A 14,852-nucleotide genomic window follows, 5' to 3' on the forward strand; every position below is an offset into this window, starting at 1 on the left:
TCATCCCAGCATCTTCATCATCACATTTATCATTGTGTGTGCTAATCGTGCATCATCATCACATTCGACCCTTTATCTTCATCCTCCACGAATCTGACATGAGGGTAAGACTACATCTTCTGGTTCTGGTTCCGCCTCCGCTTCCGGTGGTCGTTCTTCCGCTGCTGCCGTTATGCGTCGTGGATTCTGTGACTGTGGAGAAAGGGTTCTTTACTTGACCTCCCACAGTGACGCGAACCCAGGAAGGAAGTTCTGGAGGTGCAGAAATTGGTTTGTGTTTATGTCAGGAAAACTTAATGTTGCTGTGTAGGTAGTTGAAAGTCAGGGATGTAATATTGAAGGATGATGAAAAATTGAAAGGAATTGAAGTTGGTTGTTGGATACAACCTAAATGTATCTCTGTTTTCATTAATGTATGAGACTTTTGTTTACAATTATCTCACATATCTCCTTTTTTTCTTGCTTTGCTTTTGGTTCTAGTAAAAGACAGCACAAAAGTGAAAGATTCTTGCACTGACAAAATAGAATAGACATATAACAAAATTGAGAATCTCAACTATTCATGTACTGACAAAATTCAAAAGTGAAGGGAAATGGTCCACTTGGTTAATATTGTCAACAAAAGCACATGAATAATCCATGGAAATGACAATCTCAATGATCCTTGTGGTCCAGCCACTATCAAACAACAACAACAAGCATTAAAGAAAGGGAAATGGTCATGGCCTAAGTGGTCCACAATACATAAAGTATATCAAAATATGCACCCCATGTGCAGGATTAAACTATTACAACCATTTAAAGACTCTAGATCTCCTCCTTCTCTCTAACTATCAGCAACTCTTTTTCCTTTCTTGAGGTGTTTTTTTCCTCTCTGACCAGAACCTTCAGCAGCAGCTTGTGTGACACGTTCACCATGGACTTGACTTCCAAGATTGTTTGCAGTAAGGCCCTCCACCCAGGCTGGCTCAGAAGCTTGTTCTATGACACTAAGCTGCATAAAAGAAAATGAAAATTTAAGGATGCAGAAGCTCAGAAGAGAGGTATGTATCCCAAAAAACATTATAGATCTGAGTAGAATTATTACCCTTTGAGTTTGGTCTTGAGCAGAGGTTGAGGTTTTGTTCTTTGAAGGTCCTCTAGCTCTTTTAGTCCTCTTGACTTGTCCAAAAGCTTCAGCAGCATCAGTACCTTGATCCTGTGTGATACTTGCCTGCATTCAAGAATAAGAATATCAAAGCTCCATAACAACAACTCAAAGGTATGTCTATGTAAATTTAGATCTGGGCAAGATTTATACAATATGAGATTGTTCTTCAGCAGGGGCAGGGGTATTTTTCTTAGAAGCTCCCCTTTTATTCTTTCTCACCTGCACACAAGGCTACAACTCAATTAATTGTACAATAAAAAATGGAACTTCAATGATAATGGATAGATCTGTGCAGGTTACTTACATTGGAATTTATCTGAGTAGGATCAAGCACTTGACTACCACTTGCATCTCCCTCAACAACAGTGTTTTCACTGTTAGCATTGACCTGTATGCAGGTAAAACACAAAGATGATTGAATTAGTTTATCCTTTCATGATTGTATGTAAAAAAGATAGAAGGAGAGTTGGTAATTTTACCCTGTCAGCAGATTGTCTTCTAGGTCTAGCAGCAGCCTGATTGCTACTTTCAGGGACTTGGGAATCTGGGGAGACCACTGGATTCCTGCAGCTTCTTGAATTATGCCCAAACTGCCCACACCTACTGCATTTATTCCTAGCCACACCTCTGCGTAACCTTGTCTGATTGTCAGTTGTGTCTTCATGTGGATCTCTCCTCCTTAGCTTCTAAGGTCTCCCTGGGGCTCTCTTGTACAAAGGAGGCAGGATGTAAGGATCATTGGTTGTTGGCCAAAGTTTTTGACCATTAATGGGTGTGATGACATGGCCATAAGTTGCCATATAGGCTTCCCTCCTGTAGTATGGATGGACAAAGTCTTCTGGCCTTTGTGAACTGTGTGAAATGGCAGCAACTGCGTGCCTACAGGGGATCCCCACCAATTCCCATAAGTTACAACTGCAAGTGTGCTCAGCCAGATTAACAACAAACTAGTCTTGGCTGACTATGTGCTTGACCTCATACTTATCTTCACCACAACGTGTAGCAACCCAGTGTCTCACCATTTCAATCTCATGCTCCAATCTTTTCAATGGCTTTGGCATGACTTCCCCCTTATACTTCTCCAACTTTTCATTCATTGTAGCAAACCTCCCCATAATGTAACTTCTGATCCAATCCACCATTGTCAGAACTGGCTTATCCCTGACCAACAATATGGTAGCATTAAATGACTCTGACAGATTATTCATCAACACATCACATTTTGAATAAAATGTGAATGCATGCTTGCACCAAGCCCTTGTAGGAATCTGCATCAGCCAAGTGTATGCTTCTAGATGCAATGCCTGCAACTCCATCATCTTTTCAGTCCATAGCTGGTGATAGGTTGCCTTTGCAGCAGCCATCATGAGGTTCCTTATGACTACCCCTCCTCCAAACTTCTTTTTAAAGTTGGCATATAGATGCCTAAGACAGAATATGTGTTCTACTCCTCCCATGAGGTCATCAAAAACAGTTAGCAAACCCTACAAAATTTAGGACACTTCATAAATGGGTTCAATAAGGAAATTAGTTAAATGGACAGTTAGTGAAATTGACATTTTACCTTCTGTTGATCAGAAATGAATATCCACCTTCTATCTGCCCCAATGTCATCTAATAAAATTTCAAGGAACCATCTCCAGCTCTCCTTGCATTCTGATTCAACAACTGCAAAAGCCAAGGGGAAATACTGATCATTGGGGTCCCTGGCCACAACACACAGTAAGATTCCCCCAAACTGTGTCTTCAAATGGCAACCATCCAACCCTATAAATGGCCTGCACCCTTCAACAAACCCCTTCTTGCAACCCTCCAAACACATGTAAAATCTCTGAAACCTAGGATGTAAGGCTCCAGGAAACCTTTCAATGCCAATCTTACATGTGTTTCCTCTGGACTTACTAATGAGCTCTGCACTAAACCGATACAGAAGATGATACTGTCTACTAGCATCTCCCTCTACAATCTCCATGGCCATCTGTCTTCCCTTCCAGGCTCTCCATCTTGTGATTCCAGCACAAAATGCCACCTTGACCTCATCTTGCACATCAGTCAGCCTGAGCTTCCTTGAATTCCTTACCTTCTCAGTCAACTTCTTAGCAACCCACTTACTTGATGCAGACTTGTTATTGAACACTCTAGGACAGGTATGTGGTCCTATCATTGTTTTGATACTAAAAGTTGCCTTTCCACCAACTTTACTACAAAGCATGACGAAAGCACAATCTTCTCTCCTACACTTGATCCTGCACCTAATGCCATCATTCTTCACAGTCCTTATCTTCCTACCATTCAGCACAGTATGATCCCTGACAGCATCTTTAAATTGTTTCAATGATCTGAATTCCATCCCAAGCTGGAACTTGAAATCCTCCCTCATGTCTTCCTCGTGAAACTGTGTGAAATTTATGTTCTCCTGTAGCATATCATCATCATCACTGCCAAACACACTACCAAGGTCCTCAGAATCATAGGCATTCTCCATTTCATGGTCACTGTGTAAACCGGTTCGACCATCAGCATCACCAAGGATCACACTAGGCCCACTCCCAGCAATTTCATATGTCCCTCCCTGCATCTTCCTCAGCTATTCATTCAACAAAGACTCAGCAATGCCAATATTGTTATTTTGAAAGCCATCATCCTTGTCTACTGCCCTCTCTTCCTCAGAATCACTAAAGTGAATATCCTGCACAGAATCCTCCCCATCAGTCTCAGACTCATAACCAAAATCAATGTCCTCTTCTTCTTGTCCACCTTGCTCAACATGTGGGATGTTATCAGGTACTTGATCATCACCTTGCACTTAAAATAAAATCTCTCAGTTAGATATTGAAATTCACAATTCACAATCCAGCCCCAATTTAAATTCACAATTCAAAGGAAGTAAATATCACACCTGCAACATTACTTTCTTGCTGCTGCACCCCCACAGCTTCATTAACAACTTCAAATTTATCACCACATAGCATGTCACCACTAAGCATGTTCTCAGGGACTTGATCATCAGCTTGCACTTCAAATAATGACACATAATTTAGGGAAGGGAATTGTATGACATATAATTAAGGGAAGTAGGAAATTGAGAATTGAAAAGAAAAGAGAGTCAAACCTGCAACATTAGGTTGCCCCAATTCTTCACCAAGCTGCTGCACCCCTATAGCCTCATTAATAACTTGACTCTGACCACCCATTTGGCTTCCTAGTCCACCTTGACCATTAGGAACCACTTCACTTTCAGCACCAATGTCTTCTTCATCACTAGACAACACCACAAATGCAAGCTGGCTATTTTTCTTTTTTTCTCTCCCAAGCCATTGCACTCTATTTGACCTTCTAAGAGGCTGTGTAGCAGGTCTCTTGGCTGGAGTAGCCTTCTTTGGTGGAACAAAATTCTTTGGTAACATCATACGTGGACCATCCTGCTTTGGTAACAGCATACGTAGACCATCTGTAACACCCCGATTTCCGGGTGCCACCTTAGTAACCAAAAATAAACTTTACGCGGAAAACAGGTAATTTTTTTTTTCCGTTTGATTCTTTTAAATTAAAGCGATAAAGAAATAAAGACATAACCCAACAACTAAACTAACCGATATACAATATATACACATGTACAGCCTCAGCTGCACTCCACGTCACGCGAACCCGCAGTGACTCCAAAGTAGTGTGCCCGCATGCAAATATATACAAAACCAGAACTGTAAGTAAAAGTATCAAATATACAGTCATCCAAGAGAAAGTCGGCTACAAAAATGGCCTGAACAAAAGACCCCTATACTCCGACAGACTCTCTGTGATTCTCCTCAAAAGAACCACACAAAAAGCCACACATCGGGAACCTACCCTGTCCCAAAAAGTAAGACGATTAGAGCTCTACACAAAAAATGACGCTGCCTAACCTACCCTCCCAATCCAGCTCATAGCTCCTCCTCCTCATCGCTGCTCGGCGAGTAGCTGTCCCCACTGCTCTCGGAGTCAGAGTTGGAATCCACCGTAATCATCTCGGTGTCCAAGTCCACAACCTCCTTCCTAACTGTCCTGCGCACCGTCCTAGTCGAGCCGGTCTCCACATCCACCTCTCCTGTAAGAACATCCTCCTCCACCACCCTAACCAAGGGGTCCACACGGTAGCCGGTGAAGAGAAAGAAAAGAGACGTGAGGCAGATGGGACGACAAACTCCCTCCTCGACCGCACAAGCCTAGAGGACGACGCCACGTCGGTAGGATCAATGGCAGTAGCAGGAGGTGGCGCAACAGGTGCAGCAACAACAGGCTCGATCTCCGCTGGGTCCTCGTCATTAGAAGATGAAGCCGGAGGTGGTGCAGGTGGTCCTCGACCAGTACCTGGTCCACAGTGAACTGAGGGCGGCAAGTCAAAGCTCAGCTCCATACGTCGTAGCACTCCTCTCGTCAAGCGTCCGCGCTCGTCTGTCCGGTCCTCCATGACCCTTCCCCGGTACGTCACTCGGTGACCCGCAACATCGATCACCCAAGCGGTGGGGGCATCACGATCCACCAACTCATACCTGACCCCCCCCCCCCGAGGGAGAGACCATCGAAAACCAGTCGGCCATCGACATCTGGCAGCAGGCCGACCGCCCAAACACAAACATGAAACCAAAGCCAAAGCGCTAGGGTCAACTCACGGAAATAAGTAGATATACAATCAACATGTGATGTGGGGTATAGTTATATATGTTGATATATATATATAAGCAATCCTAGCATGTTATTGGCTCTAACAATGCTTCAATAAATCAAACAGCACACAATTCCAGTCAGAGTGAATGTATGCGTGAAATGCAATCAATATGATCCGGATAATTGTGACGCGTTCCCGTTCGCCACAAGTGAAGCATTCCCGTTCTTCACTAGTGAAGCATTCCCGTTCTTCACTCTTGGTGAACCATTCCCGTTATTCACCGTATGATGAACCATTCCCGTTATTCATCAATAATGCATTGGTGAACCATTCCCGTTATTCACCAAATGATGCAATGGTGAACCATTCCCGTTATTCACCATATAATGCATGATGCAATATGGTTAGCCAAACATTGAATCGTCCTCACAACACAAGCGTTTAGCTCAAACCCAATATCAAGACAAACCCAAGAGTTAGTGTCGATCAATACAACACAACTCGGAGTTAGTGTCGGTCAATACAACACAACTCCAACAACAAAAGAACCCAAGGGTTTAGTGTCGGTCAATACAACACAACCCCAACAACAAGAGTACACAAGGGTTTAGTGTCGGTCAATACAACACAACCCCAACAACAAGAGTACTTAAAAGAACTCGATGACTTTCAATCATCACCGTAGCTCACCTCAGTGGCTTTCCCCAATTCCAAAACCCACAACAAAAGTCGACTTTTCCCCGTCTTTCACAATCATTTTTCCCTTTAGGTTCCCTATATTTATTCGTTTAGTAAAAACGTTTCGAATTGGATTAGTCAAGTTATGAGTTTATTTCTCAAAGTCTAAGTCTCCCAAAGTCTCTAGTTTTCGAAATTCTAATCATTCTAATTTTCCAAAAAACCTCCAAAAGAAGTTTCCCGGGGAAAGTGTAAGTATTCCAACGAATACCAACGAATGGCTAAGTCTCAAACCCCACGTTTGAACTTGCCTAGGGTTGTTCATCCAACCCGAAATATCAAAGATCATCAGTTCAGAGGTTCCCCACTCCAAAGTCGCGTCAAAACGCACAATTCAACAATATCACAATATCACAAGTTATGGAAAACATCATAGCATCAACTCATCATCATAATCAACATCAGATAAAGCATAAGTCGAATTTATCGACGCCTATCATGCAGTCATAGCTAATAGTAAGTTGCCCTAACCTCGAGCTGCTCCAGCCTCGTAATCAAAGGTTCCTTCACTCAAATGCTCTGAAGATCCCAAAGTTCCTTCAACTGAACCTCGGAGAAAAACAAAGCAGAATCCAAACAAAATCGATTAGTTCGATCGCAATACAACACATTAACGATAGACAAAGCATTAAAGCTTCAGAATACAACAATCGGATACGAAAAGACAAGTTTTCGAAAACGAAAAACTCCCTCCCCATTGATATAGCTCTCGGCCACAAGGGAAAAAGGGCTCCGGCTCTTTTTCTTCGATCAAATCAGTTCACAAGGTAGTTTTAGGGTAAAACTAAGGCAAAGAAACTGTCGGAAAAAATTTCGGACGATCGGATCGAAATACGGCTGTTCAGGGGCGTTTTGGTCCAAAATAAAAGCTCAAAACCTCAAAGTTATCACTTCGGAAAACAAATTTGACAGCAATGATCCTAACGACATCCGTGACAACTAATCCTAAAGGCACGAAGTCAGATTACGACTTTTCGACAGTAAAGTTTCGAAATGTGCGACAAATAGGGTTTTGAATCAGTTTTTCAGATCCTTGACAACTCGATCCATATCGGCGAATACTGACGAAGGTTTTAGGCTCTTGGGCACGTAGAGAACAAACCCCAAAAGAGAAATCAGGAAAAAAGGACAGTTTTACAAAAAGCTCAAAACTTTGAGCACAAAAACGACTACAGAAAAGCAGTAGAAACGATGATCAGAGGTAAGAATCAAGCTAGTTACCTCGATACCTTGAAGTAGGAACGAACTGCGCGAAGATCGGTCAAGTTTCGGCGAAAAATTTCTTCTCCCTCTCCTCTCCTCAACTCGCGGCCAACAAGGAAGAAAATGAAGATATTTTTTGAATTTTTAACTATTTATAGGAAGGTGAAATCGCGGGAAAATGAAAATTTCGCGATTTCGATTTTTGCAGCACGTTCACCGATGAATTCTAAGAGAGATTCTGGCGTCAGAATTCCAGAACTCAAAACAAATCTCAGACATTTGGGAAAAACGATATCTAAAATCCCAAAAGCGGTGTAAGTTAATCTGTCCCGAAAAACTACTTTTTGCTGTGATGGTCAGACGATAAAACTTTGTTATGAAGAAAGATTGGAAATGTCGAAGCAAATCTGGCAACGCAGACGGAAACTTCGTTAGAAGTTCCGAATAGAAAAAGTCTTCATCCAGCGATCAAATCTAGGGTTTCGAAGCAAAGAAATTAGCGTCGTCGGACTTCCGAAAAGTGAATACTATCGTGCGTACAGTCCAGGGTTCCGAAATGAAAACACTGGTCGAAGGAAAAATGAAGAGAACCTTTAAATTTTCCAGGGATTCGAAATTTCACTTAAACGTTGCTCTAAAAGCGAAATTAGCCTATTCTGGACACGCTCGCCATAAGGCAGGTGTGCAGACGACTCGCACTAATTCCTAAAACGACTACGCAACATTCCTCAAGCAATTCCTGAACTTTCTTCTTCATTAATCTTTCTCAAACCTCAAACTCCTGTCACGCTTACACTGATTCTACGCGCGAGTCGGAAATTAACTTGTCCTGTAAATCCAGGTCTTACACCATCCTTCTTTGGTGGAAGAGAAAATGGACCTACCTTCTGAGATGGAGGCTTCTGAGATGGATGCTTCTGAGATGGAGGCTTACAGGGTTTTTCAGGGTTCTTGGTTGGTTGGGTGGCATATGGAGTAATAGTCAGCTCATCATCATCATGCTCCACAAACATATGGGCTAACCCTCTATTGTCAACTGCATATGTGCCCAGCACCATAGCATCATTATCGGTCAACAAAGGGCGAAATTTGCGAGCAATGGCATCATCTTGTGTCCTCCACCATAACTTGAACTTGCCTTCTCTATACCCCATTTCCTCAACAATATCAATACATTCAAGGTAACCCCACTTGTCCAGATCAACATCAGTAACGGTTGTCACTCGTCCCTCTCTGTAATGAGGGTGTGGGTCCGAACAAAATAACCCAGAATGGTGCACAACAACTGTGAATGCCATATCCTACAACAACATAAGCAAAAATTCCAATAAATTATGTCTTTACTACCACTGATGTTGAATCATTGAAAAACCCTAAAGTGAAGAAACCTAAACAGTGAATCAACATTTTGAGATGAAAACCCAAAACAGAAAGGGAGTATTTTCGAAATGGAATCTACTCATTAGGCGCGGTGGTTTCGAAAACAAAGGAAGAAAGGGACCAACCTTTTAGGCGCAGCAGTCTCGTCGTTCTCTCACCTGCACCAGTCGCAGCCACCGTCACCACCAAAACTCAGTCGCAGTTCGTTCGAAGAAGGTAAGGGATAAGGGATGGATAATGGGTGGGTTAGAATAGATAAGGGATGGATTATTAGGATTAGGATTAGTGATTTTGTTTATATTAGATTAGGTTTAAATTTAGTTAATTTAAGGGTTTTTAGTTTTTTTATTTTAAAACAAAAAAATGCCACGTCATCTCATTAATTGACGTGGCATGGCCATGTGTGCATGGTGGCCGGTGCAAAACTCAGGCACAGTGGTTTTGGCCACCGGAGGGACCATTTCCGGAAGTTACTCCGGGGAGGGACCAAAACCAGCGCTCGCTCAAACATCAGAGACCATTTCCATAGTTTTTCCTTACTTTTAAAGTTATTTAAATCGCTTTAACACTATGATTGGTAGCAAAGAGAGAGACAGAGAAGAGAGAGTAAAGAAAAGAGAAAATGAGTAGAGAAAAATATGTGAGAAATACAGTAGATTTTGTAGGTTGTTTGGTATGATAGAGATAGAAGAGAAGAGAGATATTACTTTTTATATTAAGACATTTTTACCCTTAAATTTTTAAAATATTTAATTGTTTGTGAGATTGATAAAAATAGTGGGCAAGGATTAAATTGGAAATTACTTTAAAAAGTACCTTCGGTCAACTTTCTTCTCAAAAGTAAGAGACTGTAAAAAGGTGGGATGGCCCACCACAAAGTTCTCTCTACTGCTACAGGGAAAGAGAACCAAACACGGATGGAAGTGCAAACGCTCACCTAACTCCTTCTTCACTAATTCTCTCTTGCGTATCTCTACGCAAACAAACATAGTGTAAATGAACTGAGTTTAGGATGAAAGAAATACCATAAATAGTCTATTGTGCCCAATGAATAATTCGATTAAGTGAATGTTTATGTTAGCATTAAGGCAAAGGAAAACATGATTTCCTGGCGAGGAAGGCATCAAGGGAGGGAACTCAACATCGGATATGGGAGCAGCCACCATCTGTTGTTTATGAATTATTGTATTTAAACGCGATTGCATAGTTTATTTTTCCTGTCTATTTTCCTATGTAACCAAATAAAAGGAAAACATAATTTCACGTATTTCAATGCATCAATAAAGAAGTTAAAATTGGTCACGTTAAATTTAATGTGAATTGGAGAAGAATTATTTTGAACCCGTTTGGGTTTCATATATGAATCTATCTTTCTGAGGCACCTTGACTTCGGTCAAGCCCCAACTCTACCCTCAACCTTCTATCTTTTAAACTTGGGTTTGTAGCCTCCTATTATAACACAAATAGACATTTTCTCACGTTAACTCCAATGTGAATCCATGTTAAGTTCAATGAAAATCAAAATACATACTAACTTGCTCAAAATTTATAATGTAGATTTCTTTTAAAATTTAATTTTATTTATTTAATAAATATCTCTGTTATGACCTATTTACACCTCACTAACAGACCATTCAAATGGCTTCCTCCTTCTCTGTGTCTTCAATTCCTGCTGATTTTTGGAACTGTTTCTTGAAGGTGAAGGCTATTTCCCATGTGAAGGACATGTGATGGCGTTTGGGTAACGATGTTGTCCTAGTGTAGTCCAATCTCTATTCGTGGGGTATGTAGCTCGACTCGTGACCTCGTTGCGTGTTGGAGCCGGAAACAGCTGTACATACCTTCCTCTACTTCCAACCATTTTGGTTTGCATTCCAGGTGTCTTAGCGAAGCTAAGATCTAGTGCTTGATAGTAGTGGGTTTTTTGTTGTGATTATTTAACAAGTGAGTCGTCTTGCAACTTGGTTCGGGCGGACGTGACACCTTTATCGGGCCAGTCAAGCTACTCTAGAGGCTCATCCTTCTCGAGCAATGACAAAGTCAACATAACATTCGGACATCCACAGTCGAATATCCCGCAAATCACGACAGGATGAAGGGAGAGGTCATGACGTCAACAATGATATATACACACCTCATTTCTTATACACTTAATTTTCACCTATTTTAATTTATATCTCTCTCCTCTTATCATCTATCACATCTTATATTTCTCTCTCTTACTTTTTTCTTTATTCGTCAAGACATTCATCCTAATTAGTGCATCATGTTCCCTTTAGTCATTCGACCGTGTAATAGACGTAGGAATTAGGGTTAGAGTGTCCACCCACTATAAAAGGGGGGCTCTTTATGTCTAAAGATCCATCATTTTCATACTTGAGCAATACAGTAAGTCTTTTTCACTAGTCTTACTCACGGAAAGTTCATTCATGAACATTGGCGCAAACCGCGAGGTCTCGGTAAAACTCTTCCCAAACCCTCAAGGTTCCCCACCCTTTTTTGCACCATTTAAACAAGATCCAGCAGTAACAACACCAGATCTTCCATGAGAGCTTTCTCTTAAAAAGTAATTAGTGTCTACTATTCATGAACATATATAGGCACTAAAAGTTTATGATAAACTAACATGACCCTTTTGCTTTTGTCTCGTTGGGGGAATCAATTTCTCTTGCCTTATCATGGGTGGCATAGCTTCTATATATAAGAGTCAAAAACTCTAAATTGTGAGCTACTACATTTCTATGGAAATTTACTTTTTTTAACAATAATTACATCTTTGGAAAGACTTATGTATAATTAATTTTGAAGTCATAATTCATTTTAGAAAAAAGTTTTGGATTTTTTAATGATAAAAAACTAATTACCAAACAAAGAATTAAAGTAAAAAAATTACCACCATGAGTTAGGGAACATGTAAGTTGGGTGGGGGAGGTGTGGGGATTAATTTCAGGCGGATGCAATTTATTTTTCCGGAAAAAATAAAAAGAAACAAACTGTCATGTTGGAGTTGTTTTGGACTTGTATGTAGCTGATGTGGCCTGCTATAAAATTAACTTGACTCACAATGAGGCATATGTATCATGCAATCTACTACATCTTATTCTCGAGTTACTATTCATAAGAAACCACCAATGAGATTCTGCCACCTGCCTTTCTTCCATTTATCCTACCATTTTTTTTTTCATAATCGTCTTTGGGAGACGATGTCGTTTCCACTTAATCTTTGACTCAATCTTGGATAGGATGTCGTTCCCCACCTAATATGTCTGCTTCCCTTCGCTCAATCAACCCTAGCTGGCAATTGCGTGTTGCCTCTCCCTCTCTACCCACTCCGCCCCTCTCTCAAATCAACCCATCGTTGGCAATGGCGTGTTCCTTTCCCTCTCTACCGTCTCTCCCCTTCCTTGTATTTCCTCCTATCCCTCTATTGCGAACCCTAGATTTCTTTCCGTGTTCAACTTATTTTTTCCACCCACTATTGACCAAGCCATCACGTTCTATTTTCCGGTTGATCTGATGATTCATTACCATCGCCGTCGTTTACTGTTTATTCGTCATGTTTTTCCATCAGTACATGAAGTTTTGGGTTCCAATGCATCTTCAGACCTTGATCTGTGTTCAAATGGTCAGTATCAATTCAAATCTCAATTAATTTTCCTACTACTTACACACTTTTGTATGATGATTACCTACATGTGTTGTATTGTCCGTGTAGTTTATAAAATTTCCTATAAATACTCCCTTGCTGTGAACTTCTAGTCATCACAGTTGCCCTCTAATTCTGTTTTCAAAAATTTCAAAAATTTTCCTTTATTTGCACTGGTTTCACTAATCTCTCCTTTTTCTTTGCACTAATGTCTGGACACATGAGTTCCATTCGAAGCTTATGCCCTGGTAGAGAAGCTTGGAAGATCAAAGCAAGGGTTATTAGGAGGTGGGAAATGGCCCCTACTGCTGAACCTTCCAAGCCATATGCTTTGCAACTTGTCCTGATTGATTCTGAGGTAGTTTAATCCTTTGAATCAAATTTATGTATGTTTTCCATTATTAGGTATGTTTTTGTTCATTCAAATTTATGTTCTTTCTTATTTGACAGGGTTCCAAAATAGAGGCTACTATCAAGAAGTATTTGATCAGCAAGTTCCAAAGGGATGTTCTTGAAGGCAATGTTTATAATTTTACCTTTTTCGTTGTGATTGATGACAATGGATCATATCATGCTGCTGATCATGAGTACACGATTCTCTTCAATAGCAGGACGAAGGGTCAAGTTGACCAGTGTGAAAGCATTCCCAGAATGGGTTTAACATTGAAAGATACCGCTGAAATTCACATGACTATGGGAGAGTCTGATTTCTTGATAGGTATTTGTGTTTGTTTAGTGTTCTTATTGGTGTTTATGTTGTGAACTTAATATTAATTCTTTTTTTTAGGTTATTTTTCAATCTTTTGGAGTATTTGATAACAGTGTTTGATATTTGTTTTCATTTTTTTTGTTAGATATTATTGGATTGGTTACAGCTGTTTCTGCTGAGCAACAATTTACCAAGTCTGGAAATGTTACTAGAAAGATTGAGTTGGAGATAACTGATCATAAGCATGTCATATCTAACCTATCATTTAATTAATACTCACTGATAAGCAAGAGACATTGGTTAAAAAGTGGTTGTGTTTGACACTTGATTATTCCCACTACTCGTGGGAATTGTTTGTTGGATAATGGTATTTAAGTGTCATTTGTTCTCGCCATTTCATTTCCATTTCTCTTGTGGTGCAACACTGTTGGTTAATCCGCAAGTGTACGAATCCACCCGGTTTTAAATATCGAACCACAGGGATTGTGAGTGAATAGATTCGGTTCAAGCTTTGAGTTTGAAGGTTTGTTTTATTGAGGCAAACATATGTCGAAGTAGTAATAAGGAAAAAGAAAATATAAATTCAGAAATGAAACAGAGAATGAAAAGAAAGAGTGATTTACTTTGGGTTCTTGCTCAACTAATCAATTCAAGCACATCATTCTAAGCACATGTTCTCATGAACCTCTCCTTGATGTTATAGCCTAAGCAACTACCTATCGATGCCTCGCATAGATAATTCTTTCAAACCAAAATATAAGCCTAATTCCTTGCGTACTTAAACATTTGCTTGAAGCATAAAGATTATAAAGTTCAGGCCAACAAACCCCAACCCTTCCTCTATTCCTAGTAGCAAGCATAGAAGAGGTAATCCCACAACAAGTCCCTAATCTATAACAAACTTCCGTTCTATTATAGAAAAGCGTAAAGCTAGCACATGTTCTAACTTGAAACATAAAGCATGGATGTGGGATTCAAGGAAAGAAGAAGAACATGTGGGAAAGAACTTAAGATTATAACTTAAAAATGAAAAGTCTTACAAGAAAACCAAAGTAAAAGAAGATAGATTAGCCAAGCTTGGCTAAGAACCTTGAACACAAGCTTGGAAGTCTTCTCTCACTCTCCTAGATGATCCTCTACCTCTGAATTTTACAAAGTGTATAAAAGGTACCAGAGAAAATGACTAGAATCCTATTTATAGGCAAAAAAACGTGTTTTCTGCTGTGCTGGGCGCTCAAGCATTGATCTGGGGCGCTTGAGCGCCCCTATAACAGATGCAGGGCTCCAAGCTTCTGGAGTGCTGGCGCTTGAGCGCCAGGTGAGGGCGCTTGAGCGCCAACTTCACGTTTCTGGTGACTTTTCAGCTTTTGTAACTCCTCCT

At 40.5% G+C, this 14,852-nt stretch overlaps 1 long non-coding RNA gene across 1 annotated transcript; it reads left to right on the top strand.

Moving 5' to 3' along the window:
* The first annotated feature begins 848 nt into the window (after positions 1 to 848).
* On the top strand, positions 849 to 13,856 carry LOC130749655 (uncharacterized). Its single transcript, XR_009023015.1, has 5 exons — positions 849 to 1,043; positions 1,135 to 1,261; positions 1,446 to 13,120; positions 13,213 to 13,480; positions 13,617 to 13,856. It is a non-coding gene; the product is annotated as an uncharacterized LOC130749655 (long non-coding RNA).
* Positions 13,857 to 14,852: the final 996 nt, after the last annotated feature.

The sequence above is a fragment of the Lotus japonicus genome, chromosome 3 (assembly GCF_012489685.1).
Source record: "Lotus japonicus ecotype B-129 chromosome 3, LjGifu_v1.2".
NCBI lineage: Eukaryota > Viridiplantae > Streptophyta > Magnoliopsida > Fabales > Fabaceae > Lotus > Lotus japonicus.